Raw genomic sequence first — 13,961 nt, 5'->3', positions numbered from 1 at the left:
AAATCTGTGGTGACAGTACAAATCCACGCTCATGTTCCAAGATCTGCCTAGCAACAGTGTACCCCACAGGGAAAAGAGAAAAGGCAATAAAGATGTATGTGGTTCTGGATGAACAAAGTAACAGGTCGCTGGCAAGGTCAGATTTTTTTGATGCCTTCAACATTACATCAAGTGCAGTTCCATACACCCTAAAGACATCTGCAGGAGTGATAGAAATTTCAGGGAGAAGAGCTACTGACTTTACTATTGAGTCTCTTGACAAGAGGATCCATCTCTCACTTCCCACTTTGATTGAGTGTGATATGATACCAGATGATAAATCAGAGATCCCTACACCAGAAGTGGCCCTTCATCATCCTCATCTTAATGCAATATCTCACCTTATTCCAGCTGTCCAGACAGACGTCTCTATTCTTCTACTTCTTGGAAGAGACATTCTACAGGTGCATAAGGTACGCCAACAAATTAATGGACCATTTAATGCCCCCTATGCGCAAAGACTTGACTTGGGGTGGGTTATAGTAGGAGAAGTTTGTTTGGGAGCAGCTCATCGGCCTGACAGTGTCAACACTTCTAAGACATCTGTGTTAACAAATGGACGCACGTTCCTTCTCAGTCCATGCCAAAACAGCTTTGTTGTTAAAGAAACCCTAAAACCATACTGTGGCTCTCCTTCCAGTTATGATAGGAATATTAGTAGTGGTCTGAAGACCGACAATTTAGGGAACTCAGTGTTCCAGAAGACAAAAGATGATGACAAACAAGCAATGTCCATAGATGATCAAACCTTTCTCCACATCATGGATAAAGAGACTTTCCAAGATAAGAACAACAATTGGGTAGCCCCTTTACCTTTTCGCAAACCAAGGTGTTATTTACCTAGTAACAGAGAGCAAGCCATGAAGCGCTTAAACACACTACGCAAAACTTTGCAAAGAAAGCCTGAAGTGAAAAAAGACTTTACAGAATTTATCAAAAGGATGCTGGACAATAATCATGCTGAATTAGCACCATCACTGGATAAAGGTAAAGAACACTGGTATCTGCCAATGTTTGGCGTTTACCATCCACACAAGCCAGATCAAATAAGAGTTGTGTTCGATTCCAGTGCTCAACAGGAAGGCATTTCACTAAATGATGTACTGCTGAGTGGCCCAAACCTAAATAACACACTTCTGGGTGTCCTCTTACGCTTCAGGAAAGAGCCTATTGCCTTCACAGCTGATGTGCAACAGATGTTTTATTGTTTTCTAGTGAGAGAGGACCATCGAGACTACCTGCGTTTCCTGTGGTACAAGGATAACGACATAGATAAAGAGGTAACAGAGTACAGAATGAGAGTACATGTTTTTGGTAATAGCCCTTCCCCCGCTGTTGCCATATATTGTATGCGGAAAGCTGCCCAGAAAGGTGCAGAACGTTATGGTCAAGATGCCAAGCACTTTGTGATGAGACATTTCTATGTAGATGACGGACTTGCTTCAGCGAACACACCTGAAGGAGCAGTCAACATTCTCAACAAAGCAAAACAAATGCTGGCAGAGTCTAATCTGCGACTACATAAGATTGCCTCTAACAGCAAACAAGTCATGGAAGCTTTCACCGCAGAAGACAGAGCTAAAGACCTCAAAGACCTTTGCCTGGGAACAGACACCCTTCCATTGCAGAAAAGTCTAGGCCTAAGCTGGGATCTAGATAAAGACTGATTTGTGTTTCAGGTTTCTTCAGCAGAAAAGCCATTCACAAGAAGAGGGATCCTATCCACTGTTAACAGTCTCTACGACCCTCTCGGGTTTGTGGCACCAGTCACCATAAAAGGTAAGGCCTTAGTTCGTGAACTATCAAGTGGAGAAAGTGAGTGGGATAACTTACTTCCACAAGAAAGACTCCATGAGTGGGTCCAATGGACAGAGTCTTTACAAGCCTTACAATGTTTACAAATATCCAGGTGTTATGTTCCTCTTTCATTGTCACAGGCCTGCAAAAAAGAACTGTACATCTTTTCAGATGCATCTGTTATAGCAATAGGTGCCGTTGCTTACTTGAAGGTAAGCGATGTAGGAAATGTCTGCCATGTTGAATTTGTTATGGAAAAATCCAAGCTAAGTCCTAGGCCAGCACACACAATCCCACGTCTAGAGTTATGTGCAGCTGTACTAGCGGTTGAACTGTATGAGCTAGTGAGAGACGAGATAGACCTAGACCTAGATGTTGTGAAATTCTTTACAGACAGTAAAACAGTCCTAGGCTATATCTGCAACACTACAAAGAGATTCTTTTTATATGTTTCTAATCGGGTGAACAGGATCAGACAAACAACACGTCCAGAGCAATGGTTCTATGTGCCCTCAGAACAAAATCCTGCAGATTATGCTACCAGGCCTACACAGATAGCTTGCCTTCAGAACTCTATATGGTTTTCAGGGCCAACTTTTCTGTATCAGACGGCTGTAGATAGTCCTGACACCAATGTTTACCCTTTAGTGGAGCCCGAAGCTGATCCTGAAATTAGGTCAGAAGTAGTAAGCTTCAGTACTAAAGCCCTTGACGCTAGACTGCAGCCACATCGTTTTGTAAGATTTTCGGACTGGAAGAGACTGAACAGGGTTATAGCGAAGTTAATCCATGTTACCAAAAGCTTCCAAAAGAAACCTAATGATGATCAACCTGGAAGTTGGAGAGTTTTCCATGAAAGGGTTAGTTTAGAAGAACTTTCACTAGCCAAGAGAGTTATAATTTCTTCTGTACAGCGCACATGTTTCAGGCAAGAATATGACTGTATTGAACAGCAAAAGATGCTTCCTAAACATAGCCGTCTTACAAAACTAAGTCCCTTTATAGATCAATATGGACTATTGAGAGTAGGTGGCCGTTTATCTTATGCCACGCTGTCAGATGAGGAGAAACAGCCTGTCATCATTCCTCACGATCACCACATTGCTACCTTGATCATAAGATATTATCACAGTCAAACAGTACACCAAGGGCGACACATTACTGAAGGTGCAATCAGAGCTGCAGGATTCTGGATTCTTGGTGGAAAACGTCTAGTGTCTGCAATCATTCACAAATGTGTCGTATGCCGTAAGCTCAGAGGGAGATTTGAAAGCCAAAAGATGGCAGAATTACCAAAAGATAGAGTCAATCCTGAACCTCCATTCACTAGTGTGGGTGTTGATGTGTTTGGTCCCTGGGAAGTTGTAACACGCCGAACTAGAGGAGGCAGCGCTGACAGCAAACGCTGGGCTGTTCTTTTCACGTATCTTTCTATAAGAGCAGTGCATATAGAATTGATTGAGTCCATGTCAGCATCCAGTTTCATCAATGCTCTGAGAAGATTCTTTTCTGTTCGTGGTCCGGCTAAGTTGATTCGCTCAGATAGAGGTACGAACTTTGTAGGAGCATGCAAGGAGCTGCATATATGCTCAAATGATGCAGAACTTCTAGATTATCTCCAAGACAAAGGATGTACATGGCTCTTTAACACTCCACACTCATCTCACATGGGAGGTGCTTGGGAGAGATTAATTGGTGTGGCTAGACGAATTTTAGATGCAATGTTGCTCCAATCCAAACCCACTCGTCTGACTCATGAGATTTTGAGTACTTTCATGGCAGAAGTTATGGCCATCATTAACTCAAGACCTTTGGTACCAATATCTACAGATCCAGATAACCCAACAGTTCTTACCCCTGCTATGCTCTTGACCCAAAAGGTAGACTCTTTATCAGCCCCCTGTGGAGACTTTAGTACAACAGAACTTCATGCAAAGCAATGGAAACAAGTCCAATGTCTGGCTGATACATTTTGGAAGAGATGGAGGAGAGATTACCTATTTACCTTACAAAGTCGCAAGAAATGGGCAGAGACTGGTCCCAATGTCAAGGTGGGAAATGTTGTGTTATTGAAAGATATTCAAGAAAGCAGAAATAACTGGCCTATGGGAATTGTCACAAATACGTTGCCAAGTAAAGATGGTAATGTCAGAAAGGTTGAAGTAAAAGTCACGAAACAAGGGACTGTTAAAGTGTACGCCAGACCAGTTTCTGATGTCATTGTTCTCCTTTGAGTATTTCTATCCTGTTATTGGCTCAATACATAACTAAGAGCTTGTCACTGAGAGTTTTCAAATGTGACATTTGCCACGAGCTGAATTCCATTCTGTGGATTACAAATGGGGTAGGAGATAGTTTGGCCTAGTGCGGCTTCTCCTATCTAAAGATGGGTTTATGGACAGAACTATATCTTCATGTGGATTACCAGCTTGAAGTGCCACAGCCAAGAGACACTGATATTGTGGACTTATGTTATAGTTTGTTACTAGTTCTGGTCAGGAATACATTATCTTATTAATATGTTTTTCCCTGTACATCAGATATGTATAGATAGTGATATAATGTATTATATCAGGCAGGGAGTGTGCTGCCTTTTTAGGTTAACTGCATTATAATGATAGGTTGTGTAGTGTACCACTGCCATCTAGTGGCGGAAGTTAATATCAGCTTTACTTACACAGATAGTTTATACAGACAGGAAGTGACCTTTGTTCCAGGAAGCTCTTCCACCATCTTGAGGTCACTCTTCCTCTGGGCAGGCAGCATGTATCTATCTCTCCCATGAGGTTTGGGACATCATCACCTGTAAGTGCCTTTCTGCTTAGTTATTTGTCATTTATGCTAGGCTAATGATTCCATGTGTACTGATATGTTGTTATTGTATTGTATTGCAGTTTCACAGACTAAAATAAAGTTGGAGTCCTCTGGTGGACAATACAAGCATGGGCTTCTGTTTACTGGAGTCTCTAACAAGTGTTTAGCTGTCCGTTTAGAATCACACATAGTCAGTGTTTTGAGAGCGGAACAAGGATGAATATATTGGCTAAGAGAATAATGGCATTTGATCCAGAATAACTACCAATATATGATCCAGAAACAATGTCATTCATCTAATTAAATAATCTATACAAAAAAGAAGGTTGTAGCAGAACTCTTTGTCAAAAGATGGAGGCTCTTAGAGCACTTTTTGATCAAAACGTGTTCCCCCCATCTACCTGTGCAATTGCTGTGCAATTTAGGGGAAGTGGCACTCTCTGTAGCCGTGCACCCCTCCCCTGTTTCACAGGAGGTGTTTTAAATTGATAGTGGATCCAGCATGTTACCCAGTCAGAGGCCATATGCCCAGCAGAGGTGAGTGAAATGAGTGTTAGGGTCCCATCCGAAATGAGGCCACCTCCGCGTGGTGGATGGGGGACACGTTTTGATCAAAAAGTGCGCTGAGAGCCTCCATCTTTTGACCAAGAGTGATGCTACTACCTTCTTTTTTGTATACTTTGTATTTGCCACAGCAGCGTGCACCCGTGTATTAGGTAGTTGTGCTGGCTATTTTTCTTTTTGTTTTTGCTGTAAATAACCTATAGTATGAAAAAGAAGTAACAATTAGATTAACTATCATAAAGCCTGTGGTCAAACATCCCCTCTTGCCAAATATGGTCTTGAACATAGTCTGTTTCTGACTGAGTCTCGTGTCATTCGCAGAGTGTGCTGTGTTTTGATATGGGACTAAGTGCAGATTCATGCGCAGTAGAACCCCTGAGCAGTGGCATTGCTAGGGTTGGTGTCACCCGGTGTGGTAGAAAATGGTGTCACCCCATACCTCCCCCCCCCCAGTAAGTTTTTAGCCTGTTGTGACACTGTTGTAGCGCATTGTGAGAAATTCCAGTATAATAATCAGATATACCAGTTGCCACAGAATAGGAAAGTGTTAAAGAAGTTTTCACCATTTAAATATACAGCTCCCAGAATTACTTAAATGGGTACTCCACTGGAAAACATTTACTTTTATATCAAATGGTGCCAGAAAGTTAAACAGATTTTTAAATTACTTCTATTTAAAATCTTAATCCTTACAGTACTTATCAGCTGCTGTATGCTCCACAAGAAGTTGTGTAGTTCTTTCCAGTCTGACCACAGTGCTATTTGCTGACACCTCTGTCCATGTCAGGAACTGTCCAGAGCAGGAGAGGTTTGCTATGGGGATTTGCTCCTACTATGGACAGTTCTTGACATGGACAAAGGTGTCAGCACAGAGCACTGTGGTCAGACAGAAAATAAATTAATAAAGAAAAGAATTTCCTGTGAATCACTTATACAGCAGCTAATAAGTACCTGAAGGATTAAGATTTTTAAATAGAAGTAATTTACAAATCTGTTTAACTTTGTAGCACCAATTGATAAAAAAAAAAAAATGTTTTCCAGTAGAGTACTCCTTTGAGCAGTGGTGAGGTTATGCTGGGAGTTGTAGTTTCACTCACCATAACTGTAGAACTTAAGTGACTCCAGTTCTAATAGGACACAGAGAGGAGAATGTACAATGATATCAGTGACTACAGGTGACGTCTTCTCTATAGTGAGGAGAATACACAATGATATCAGTGACTACAGGTGACGTCTTCTCTATAGTGAGGAGAATACACAATGATATCAGTGACTACAGGTGACGTCTTCTCTATAGTGAGGAGAATACACAATGATATCAGTGACTACAGGTGACGTCTTCTCTATAGTGAGGAGAATACACAATGATATCAGTGACTATAGGTGACGTCTTCTCTATAGTCTTCCCTTATCTAATACAGATGGAACATACCACCAGGAATTGTTCCAGCTAAAACTTCTGTCTGTAGAATGTGACGCCCAGACGTCTCCTCACTATGTCAGCGCATTCTCATCCTCTATATGAAAACAAGTATTATTATAAACCTGCCAGACACTGTATCCTCTAAATATAATACTACTATACACTACACTCTTTGATTATAAGCCTTCCATACACCGTACCCACTGAATATAATACTATCACACACTGTACATTCTGAATATAATACCAACACATACTGTACACTCTGAATATAAATCTACCACATACTGTACCCCTGAATATAATACTGCCACACACTGTACCCTCTGAATATAATACTACCACACACTGTACATTCTAAATATAATACCATCACATACTGTACCCTCTGAATATAAATTTACCACATACTGTACCCCTGAATATAATACCGCCACACACTGTACCCCTGAATATAATACTACCACCCACTGTACCCTCTGAATATAATACTACCACAAACTGCGCCCTCTGAATATAACGTTGCCATACAGTGCACCCTCTGAATATAATACCACAACCGCAGTAACACCCCTCAACATCCGTTAGCTGATGCTATTACCACGGGAGGGGGGTTTTGGTGGTGTTGCTAGTGGATGATGGGGGTGCTACTACTGGGGGGGTGTTGCTGGAGGATGATGAGGGTGCAACTGGCCATCCCCCCTGGCAGTATCACCCCCATTATCCATCCACAGGATCATCCTCCCGGCAGGAGCACTGCCATCATCCACCATCAGGATCTGCTGATGGAGGTGTTACTGCTGGGGGTGGGGGGTGTTGCTGGTGGATGATGAGGGTGCTACTGCCAGGGGGGGAGCATTAGGTAGGCAGCAGTTCCCCCACATTAGGCAGCATGGATTCCCCACATTTGGTACGTGTTCCCCCACATTAGGTAGCAATTTCCCCACATTAAGTAGCACAGATTCCCCACATTAGGTTGCAGTTTCCCCACATTAGGTAACATAGATTCCCCACATTCGGTAGCACAGATTCCCCACATTAGGTAGCATAGACACCCCACATTTGGTAGCACAGATTCCCCACATTAGGTAGCATAAACTCCGCACATTTGGTAGTAGTTACCCCACATTAGGCCTCAGGTTCCCTTGCAGGTTCCCCACAATGGGTCAAAGACTCCCCACATTAGATTGCTGTTTAACCCCCCCCCCCCCCCCACAAAAAAAAAACACATACAACACAGAGAGACACACACACAAACACACACACAGTCAGAGAGACACACTCACAGACAGACACACACAGAGTCACAGTCACACACACAGAGTCACACACACAGAGTCACACACACACAGTCACACACACACAGAGTCACAGAGTCACACACACACACACACAGAAAATAAGGCATACTTGGCACACCAGAAGGCCTCCTACATAATTCCAATACAAGAAATGATTGTGGGCAGGGGTGTAGCGCTCCTGGGTCCCCCTGCAACACACACACAGACACACACCCAGTCACATACACACACACACACCGAGTCACACACAGTCACATACATACACACACACATACACAGAGTCACACACAGACAGTCACACACATAAAGAGATAGCGACAGACAGAGAGACAGACACACACACTCACCCATACAGCGCAGCGCTCCTTCTCTTCTGGCGCACTGCGAGTGACGTCACTGACGTCCCATGAGGTGGTGCTGACGGACGGGCGCACAGCGGCGATGAAGGGCGGGGGGAGGGTGGGTGCTGACAGGCGCAAAGTGCAGGTGAATGCCGGGGGGGTGGGGGGGGTTAAAGTGCTGTTGGACCGGCGCACAACGCTGGTGAATGCCGGGGGGGGGGGGGGGGTTAAAGTGCTGTTGGACGGGCGCACAGCACTGGTGAATGTCGGGGGGGGGGGGTGCTGTTGGACGGGCGCACAGCGCTGGTAAATGCTGGGGGGGTGCTGTTGGACGGGCGCACAGCGCTGGTCAATGCCGGGGGGGGGTGCTGTCGGTCGGGTACTGACGGGGGTGTCGGTGTAGCTGGGGAGGGGGGGTGCTGGGGAGCGTCTTGGTGTCACCCCGTTAGGTTGGTGTCACCCGGTGCGGGCCGCCCCCCCCCGCACCCGGGTCGCAGCGCCACTGCCCCTGAGTCCCAGACTATGGAGATGTCATGCGCTCTGTTTGCTTATGGATTGGCTGAGAATGTGCGGGCACAGTGTGGTTGCTGTCTACCCCGCGTGCACAGCTGAGAGCGCAGTCCCGGAACAGAGCCTTAAGTCCGGGATTTCTTGATTTCTCGTTGAACCGAGTGGTAAGAGAGTAGGAATGATTGGATATGGATGTACTGCTGGATGTATTCAACCACTAACTTATAGGTCACCCTAGGGTAACCCAACAAAACCCTTGTTTTCCCATACACTCTAATTAAAAGTGCAATCTTTATTGTAAATTCTGCATAATATTCAAATTTTAAAATTATCATCTGCTCCATTGTCCTGATTTGGATTCAATATATTGACCACCTGGTCTAATTTTGTGAACTTGTGAAGCAATGCAAGGTGCCTGCAGTAACACCAGCACTAATGAAACATTCAGGACAGGGCGTCTGTGTTAAAACTTAAGCTGCCCCCCTCAACATGTTTCACTACCTAAGTAGCGTTGTCAAGAGGCAAATGGGCACTGAATACAAAATGCTGTGACGGGGGTTCTTATCACTTCCCCTCATGAGGTCACAGGAAATTGTATTCCAGAAATACACCAATGTCAGTGGATCCCCAATGATTGATGTGCTCTCTAACCAATATGTGCGAGTTATTTGTCAGCCTATCCCATACCAGAGTTTTATTCCTCCAATCCAAGGTCTTATCCTGTGATTGACAGCTAAATACAAAAGACACATTGCCTTAGACACTTGATTGACAGTTATTTATTACCAATAGGATGATGTTACCGATTATGACGTTCTGTGCACTAAGAGCTGCGCAAGTTGTTTGTTGATTTGCCTGTACATCGGGTCCGTGAGTGTACGAGGTGTGAATGCGCCGTCCAAGCAGAGCGATTGCGTACTTCCGGCTGCGCACAGTGTGTACTTGCGTACTTCCGCCTGCATCGGGACTTAGACAGAAACACGCACAGATGCGCAGTAAATAAGGCTCATTAGGTAAGTATTGTAGTGTATTAACATCCTGTTTCACTTATAATAAAGTTTTTGATATGAAATCTTTGGTTTCAGTTTCGTTTTTTTTATGTGTACATAATTTAACCCCTTCAGGACCAAGCCCATTTTGGCCTTAAGGACCGGAGCGTTTTTTGCACATCTGACCACTGTCACTTTAAACATTAATAACTCTGGAATGCTTTTAGTTATCATTCTGATTCCGAGATTTTTTTTTCGTGACATATTCTACTTTAACATAGTGGTAAATTTTTGTCGATACTTGCATCCTTTCTTGGTGAAAAATCCATAAATTTGATGAAAATTTTACAAATTTAGCATTTTTCTAACTTAGAAGCTTTCTGCTTGTAAGGAAAATGGATATTACGAATACATTTTTTTTGGTTCACATATACAATATGTCTACTTTATGTTTGCATCATAAAATTGACGTGTTTTTACTTTTGGAAGACACCAGAGGGCTTCAAAGTTCAGCAGCAATTTTCTGATTTTTCACAAAATTTTTCAAGGACCAGTTCAGGTTTGAAGTGGATTTAAAGGGTCTTCATATTAGAAATACCCCATAAATGACCCCATTATAAAAACTACACCCCCCAAAGTATTCAAGATGACATTCAGTCAGCGTTTTAACCCTTTAGGTGTTTCACACGAATAGCAGCAAAGTGAAGGAGAAAATTCACAATCTTCATTTTTTACACTCACATGTTCTTGTAGACCCAATTTTTTAATTTTTACAAGGGGTAAAAGGACAAAATTTTTAATTGTATTTGTAGCCCAATTTCTCTCGAGTAAGCATATACCTCATATGTCTATGTGAAGTGTTCGGCGGGCGCAGTAGAGGGCTCAGAATGGAAGGAGCGACAAGGGGATTTTGGAGAGTACGTTTTTCTGAAATGGTTTTTGGGGGGCATGTTGCATTTAGGAAGCCCTTATGGTGCCAGAACAGCAAAAAAAAAACACATGGCATACCATTTTGGAAACTAGACCCCTCGGGGAACGTAACAAGGGGTAAAGTGAGCCTTTATACCCCACAGGTGTTTCACGACTTTTGCAAATGTAAAAAAAAAAAAAATTACCTAAAATGCTTGTTTTCCCCAAAATTTTACATTTTTAAAAAGGGTAATAGCAGAAAATACCCCTAAAAATTTGAAGCCCAATTTCTCCCGATTCAGAAAACACCTCATATGGGGGTAAAAAGTGCTCTGCTGGCGCACTACAGGTCTCGGAAGAGAAGGAGTCACATTTGACTTTTTGAAAGCAAATTTTGCTCTGGGGGCATGCCGCATTTAGTAAGCCCCTATGGTGCCAGGATAGCAAAAAAAACCCACATGGCATACTATTTTGGAAACTAGACCCCTCGGGGAACGCAACAAGGGGTTAAGTGAACCTTTATACCGCACAGGTGTTTCACGACTTTTGCATATGTAAAAAAAAAAAATAAATTTTTACCTAAAATGCTTGTTTTCCCAAAAATTTTACATTTTTAAAAAGGGTAAAAGCAGAAAATACCCCCCAAAATTTGTAACACAATTTCTCCCGAGTACGGCGATACCCCATGTGTGACCCTAAACTGTTGCCTTGAAATATGACAGGGCTCCAAAGTGAGAGCGCCATGCGCATTTGAGGCCTAAATTAGGGACTTGCATAAGGGTGGACATAGGGGAATTCTACGCCAGTGATTCCCAAACAGGGTGCCTCCAGCTGTTGCAAAACTCCCAGCATGCCTGGACAGTCAACGTCTGTCCAACAATACTGGGAGTTGTTGTTTTGCAACAGCTAGAGGCTCCGTTTTGGAAGCAGTGGAGTACCAGACGTTTTTCATTTTTATTGGGGAGGGGGGCTAGGTAGGGGTATGTGTATATATGTAGTGTTTTTTACTTTTTATTTTATTTTGTGTTAGTGTAGTGTAGTGTTTTTAGGGTACAGTCGCACGGTCGGGGGTTCACAGTAGTTTCTCGCTGGCAGTTTGAGCTGCGACAGAAAATTTGCCGCAGCTCAAACTTGCAGCCAGATACTTGCAGTAAACCTCCGCCCATGTGACTGTACCATGTACATTCACATTGGGGGGAGGGGACATCCAGCTGTTGCAAAACTACAACTCCCAGCATGTGCTGACAGACTGTACATGCTGAGAGTTTTAGTTTTGCAACAGCTGTAGGCACACTGGTTATGTATCACTGAGTTTGTGACCTAACTCAGTGTTTCACAACCAGTGTGCCTCCAGCTGTTGCAAAACTACAACTCCCAGCATGTACGGTGCATGGTGTACATTGACTGCTGAGAGTTGGAGTTTGCAACAGTTGGAGGCACACCGGTCGTGAAACACTGAGTTAGGTAAAAAAAAAAAACTCTAAGTTTCACAACCAGTGTGCCTTCAGCTGTGGCAAAACTACAACTCTCAGCAGTCACCGACAGCCAACGGGCATACTGGGAGTTGTAGTTATGCAACCAGCAGATGCACCACTACAACTCCCAGCATGCACTTTAGCTGTTTGTGCAAGCTGGGAGTTGTAGTTATACAACAGCTGAAGGTACACTTTTCCATAGAAAAAATGTGCTTCCAGCTGTTGCAAAACCATAAGTCCCAGCATGCCCATAAGGGAATGCTGGGAGTTGGGGTGGTCTGCCTCCTGCTGTTGCATAACTACAGCTCCCAGCATGCCCTTTTTGCATGCTGGGAGCTGTTGCTAAGCAACAGCAGGAGGCTGTCACTCACCTTCAACGATCCACGCCGGAAAGTCAGTCCCTCGTCGTCGCCGCCGCTGCTCCTGGGGCCCCGATCCCAACATTCACTCCGGGGATCGGGGTCTCCAGCTCCCGGGGTGCACGTCCCGCACCCGCTCACGTCCTCTGGAAGAGGGGCGGAGCGAATGCGGGAGTGACACCCGCAGCAGGCGCCCTGATTGGTTGGCCGGTCAACTGCGACAGCTGCTGTCCTTGTTGGGCGATTTGCTGCGATTGCTGAGCGACCACCGTGGATAGGTCAGCGAGACTTGGCAGCGGGACCTCAGCGGGATCCATGGCCGGATCTACTGTCACGATTCGGCTAGCTGGATGTGGATCCTCTGTGTCAGCGAGGGATTGGCGTGGACCGTGTCGGTGGACCGGTTCTAAGTTGCTACTGGTTTTCACCAGAGCCCGCCGCAAGGCGGGATGGTCTTGCTGCGGCGGTAGCAACCAGGTCGTATCCACCAGCAACGGCTCAACCTCGCTGACTACTGAGAAGGCGTGGGACAGAAGGACTAGACAGAGGCAAGGTCAGACGTAGCAGAAGGTCGGGGCAGGCGGCAAGGTTCGTGGTCAATGTGGATAGCAGAAGATCTGGAACACAGGCTTTGGACAACACTAAACGCTTTCACTGGCACAAGGCAACAAGATCCGGCAAGGAAGTGCAAGGGAAGTGAGGTAATATAGCCAGGGAGCAGGTGGAAGCTAATTAGGCTAATTGGGCCAGGCACCAATCATTGGTGCACTGGCCCTTTAAATCTTAGAGAGCTGGCGCGCGCTCGCCCTAAGGAGCGGAGCCACGCGCGCCAGGACATGACAGCCGGGGGCCGGGACAGGTGAGTGACTTGGGATGCGATTCGCGAGCGGGCGCGTCCCGCTATGCGAATCGCATCCCCGCCGGCAATGTCAGTGCAGCACTCCCAGTCAGCGGGTCTGATCGGGGCGCTGCAGAGAGAGGAACGCCGCGAGCGCTCCGGGGAGGACCAGGGACCCGGAGCGCTCGGCGTAACAATTAATGGACACTAGATATGCTAAAATATACAGACGCAATATTTGAACAACCAATCAGAATGTAATATGCTAATTGTGATGTCATAATTCATCCTCCTACTTTGCATAATGTTAAAACCAACTGTTTCTTCATGAATTAAAGCAGAACTCCCCTGGGTACCGAGGAGGGAACCCATGCCAACCTGGCCTCATGTGAATTCTCTTACATCAGAAATTAGTATAGCGGTAGTCACTCACAGATGAATCCATCCTTAACAGCTGGTGGCAGAACGAGATGTCGGAACCACGCTCGAGGGAAGATACGAATCCAGTGGAGCGACACTTTGAGCCGCCCGAGGCAACCCATTATTACCCAAACTAGGGGAGCGATCAACCCCAGTGAAAACACGGTAAGTCTGCTGATTTT

At 44.9% G+C, this 13,961-nt stretch overlaps 1 protein-coding gene across 1 annotated transcript in view; it reads left to right on the top strand.

Moving 5' to 3' along the window:
* The first annotated feature begins 4,608 nt into the window (after positions 1 to 4,608).
* LOC130356554 (preprofallaxidin-9-like) overlaps positions 4,609 to 13,961 on the top strand; it is a 131,333-nt gene continuing 121,980 nt past the window's right edge. Inside the window, exon 1 of the mRNA XM_056558242.1 lies at positions 4,609 to 4,641. The gene's annotated coding sequence lies outside the window, so the exon portion shown is untranslated. The remainder of the gene's footprint in view (positions 4,642 to 13,961) is intronic.

Source organism: Hyla sarda, chromosome 2 (assembly GCF_029499605.1).
Source record: "Hyla sarda isolate aHylSar1 chromosome 2, aHylSar1.hap1, whole genome shotgun sequence".
Lineage (NCBI taxonomy): Eukaryota > Metazoa > Chordata > Amphibia > Anura > Hylidae > Hyla > Hyla sarda.
This window is presented reverse-complemented; position numbering and strand designations above follow the sequence as displayed.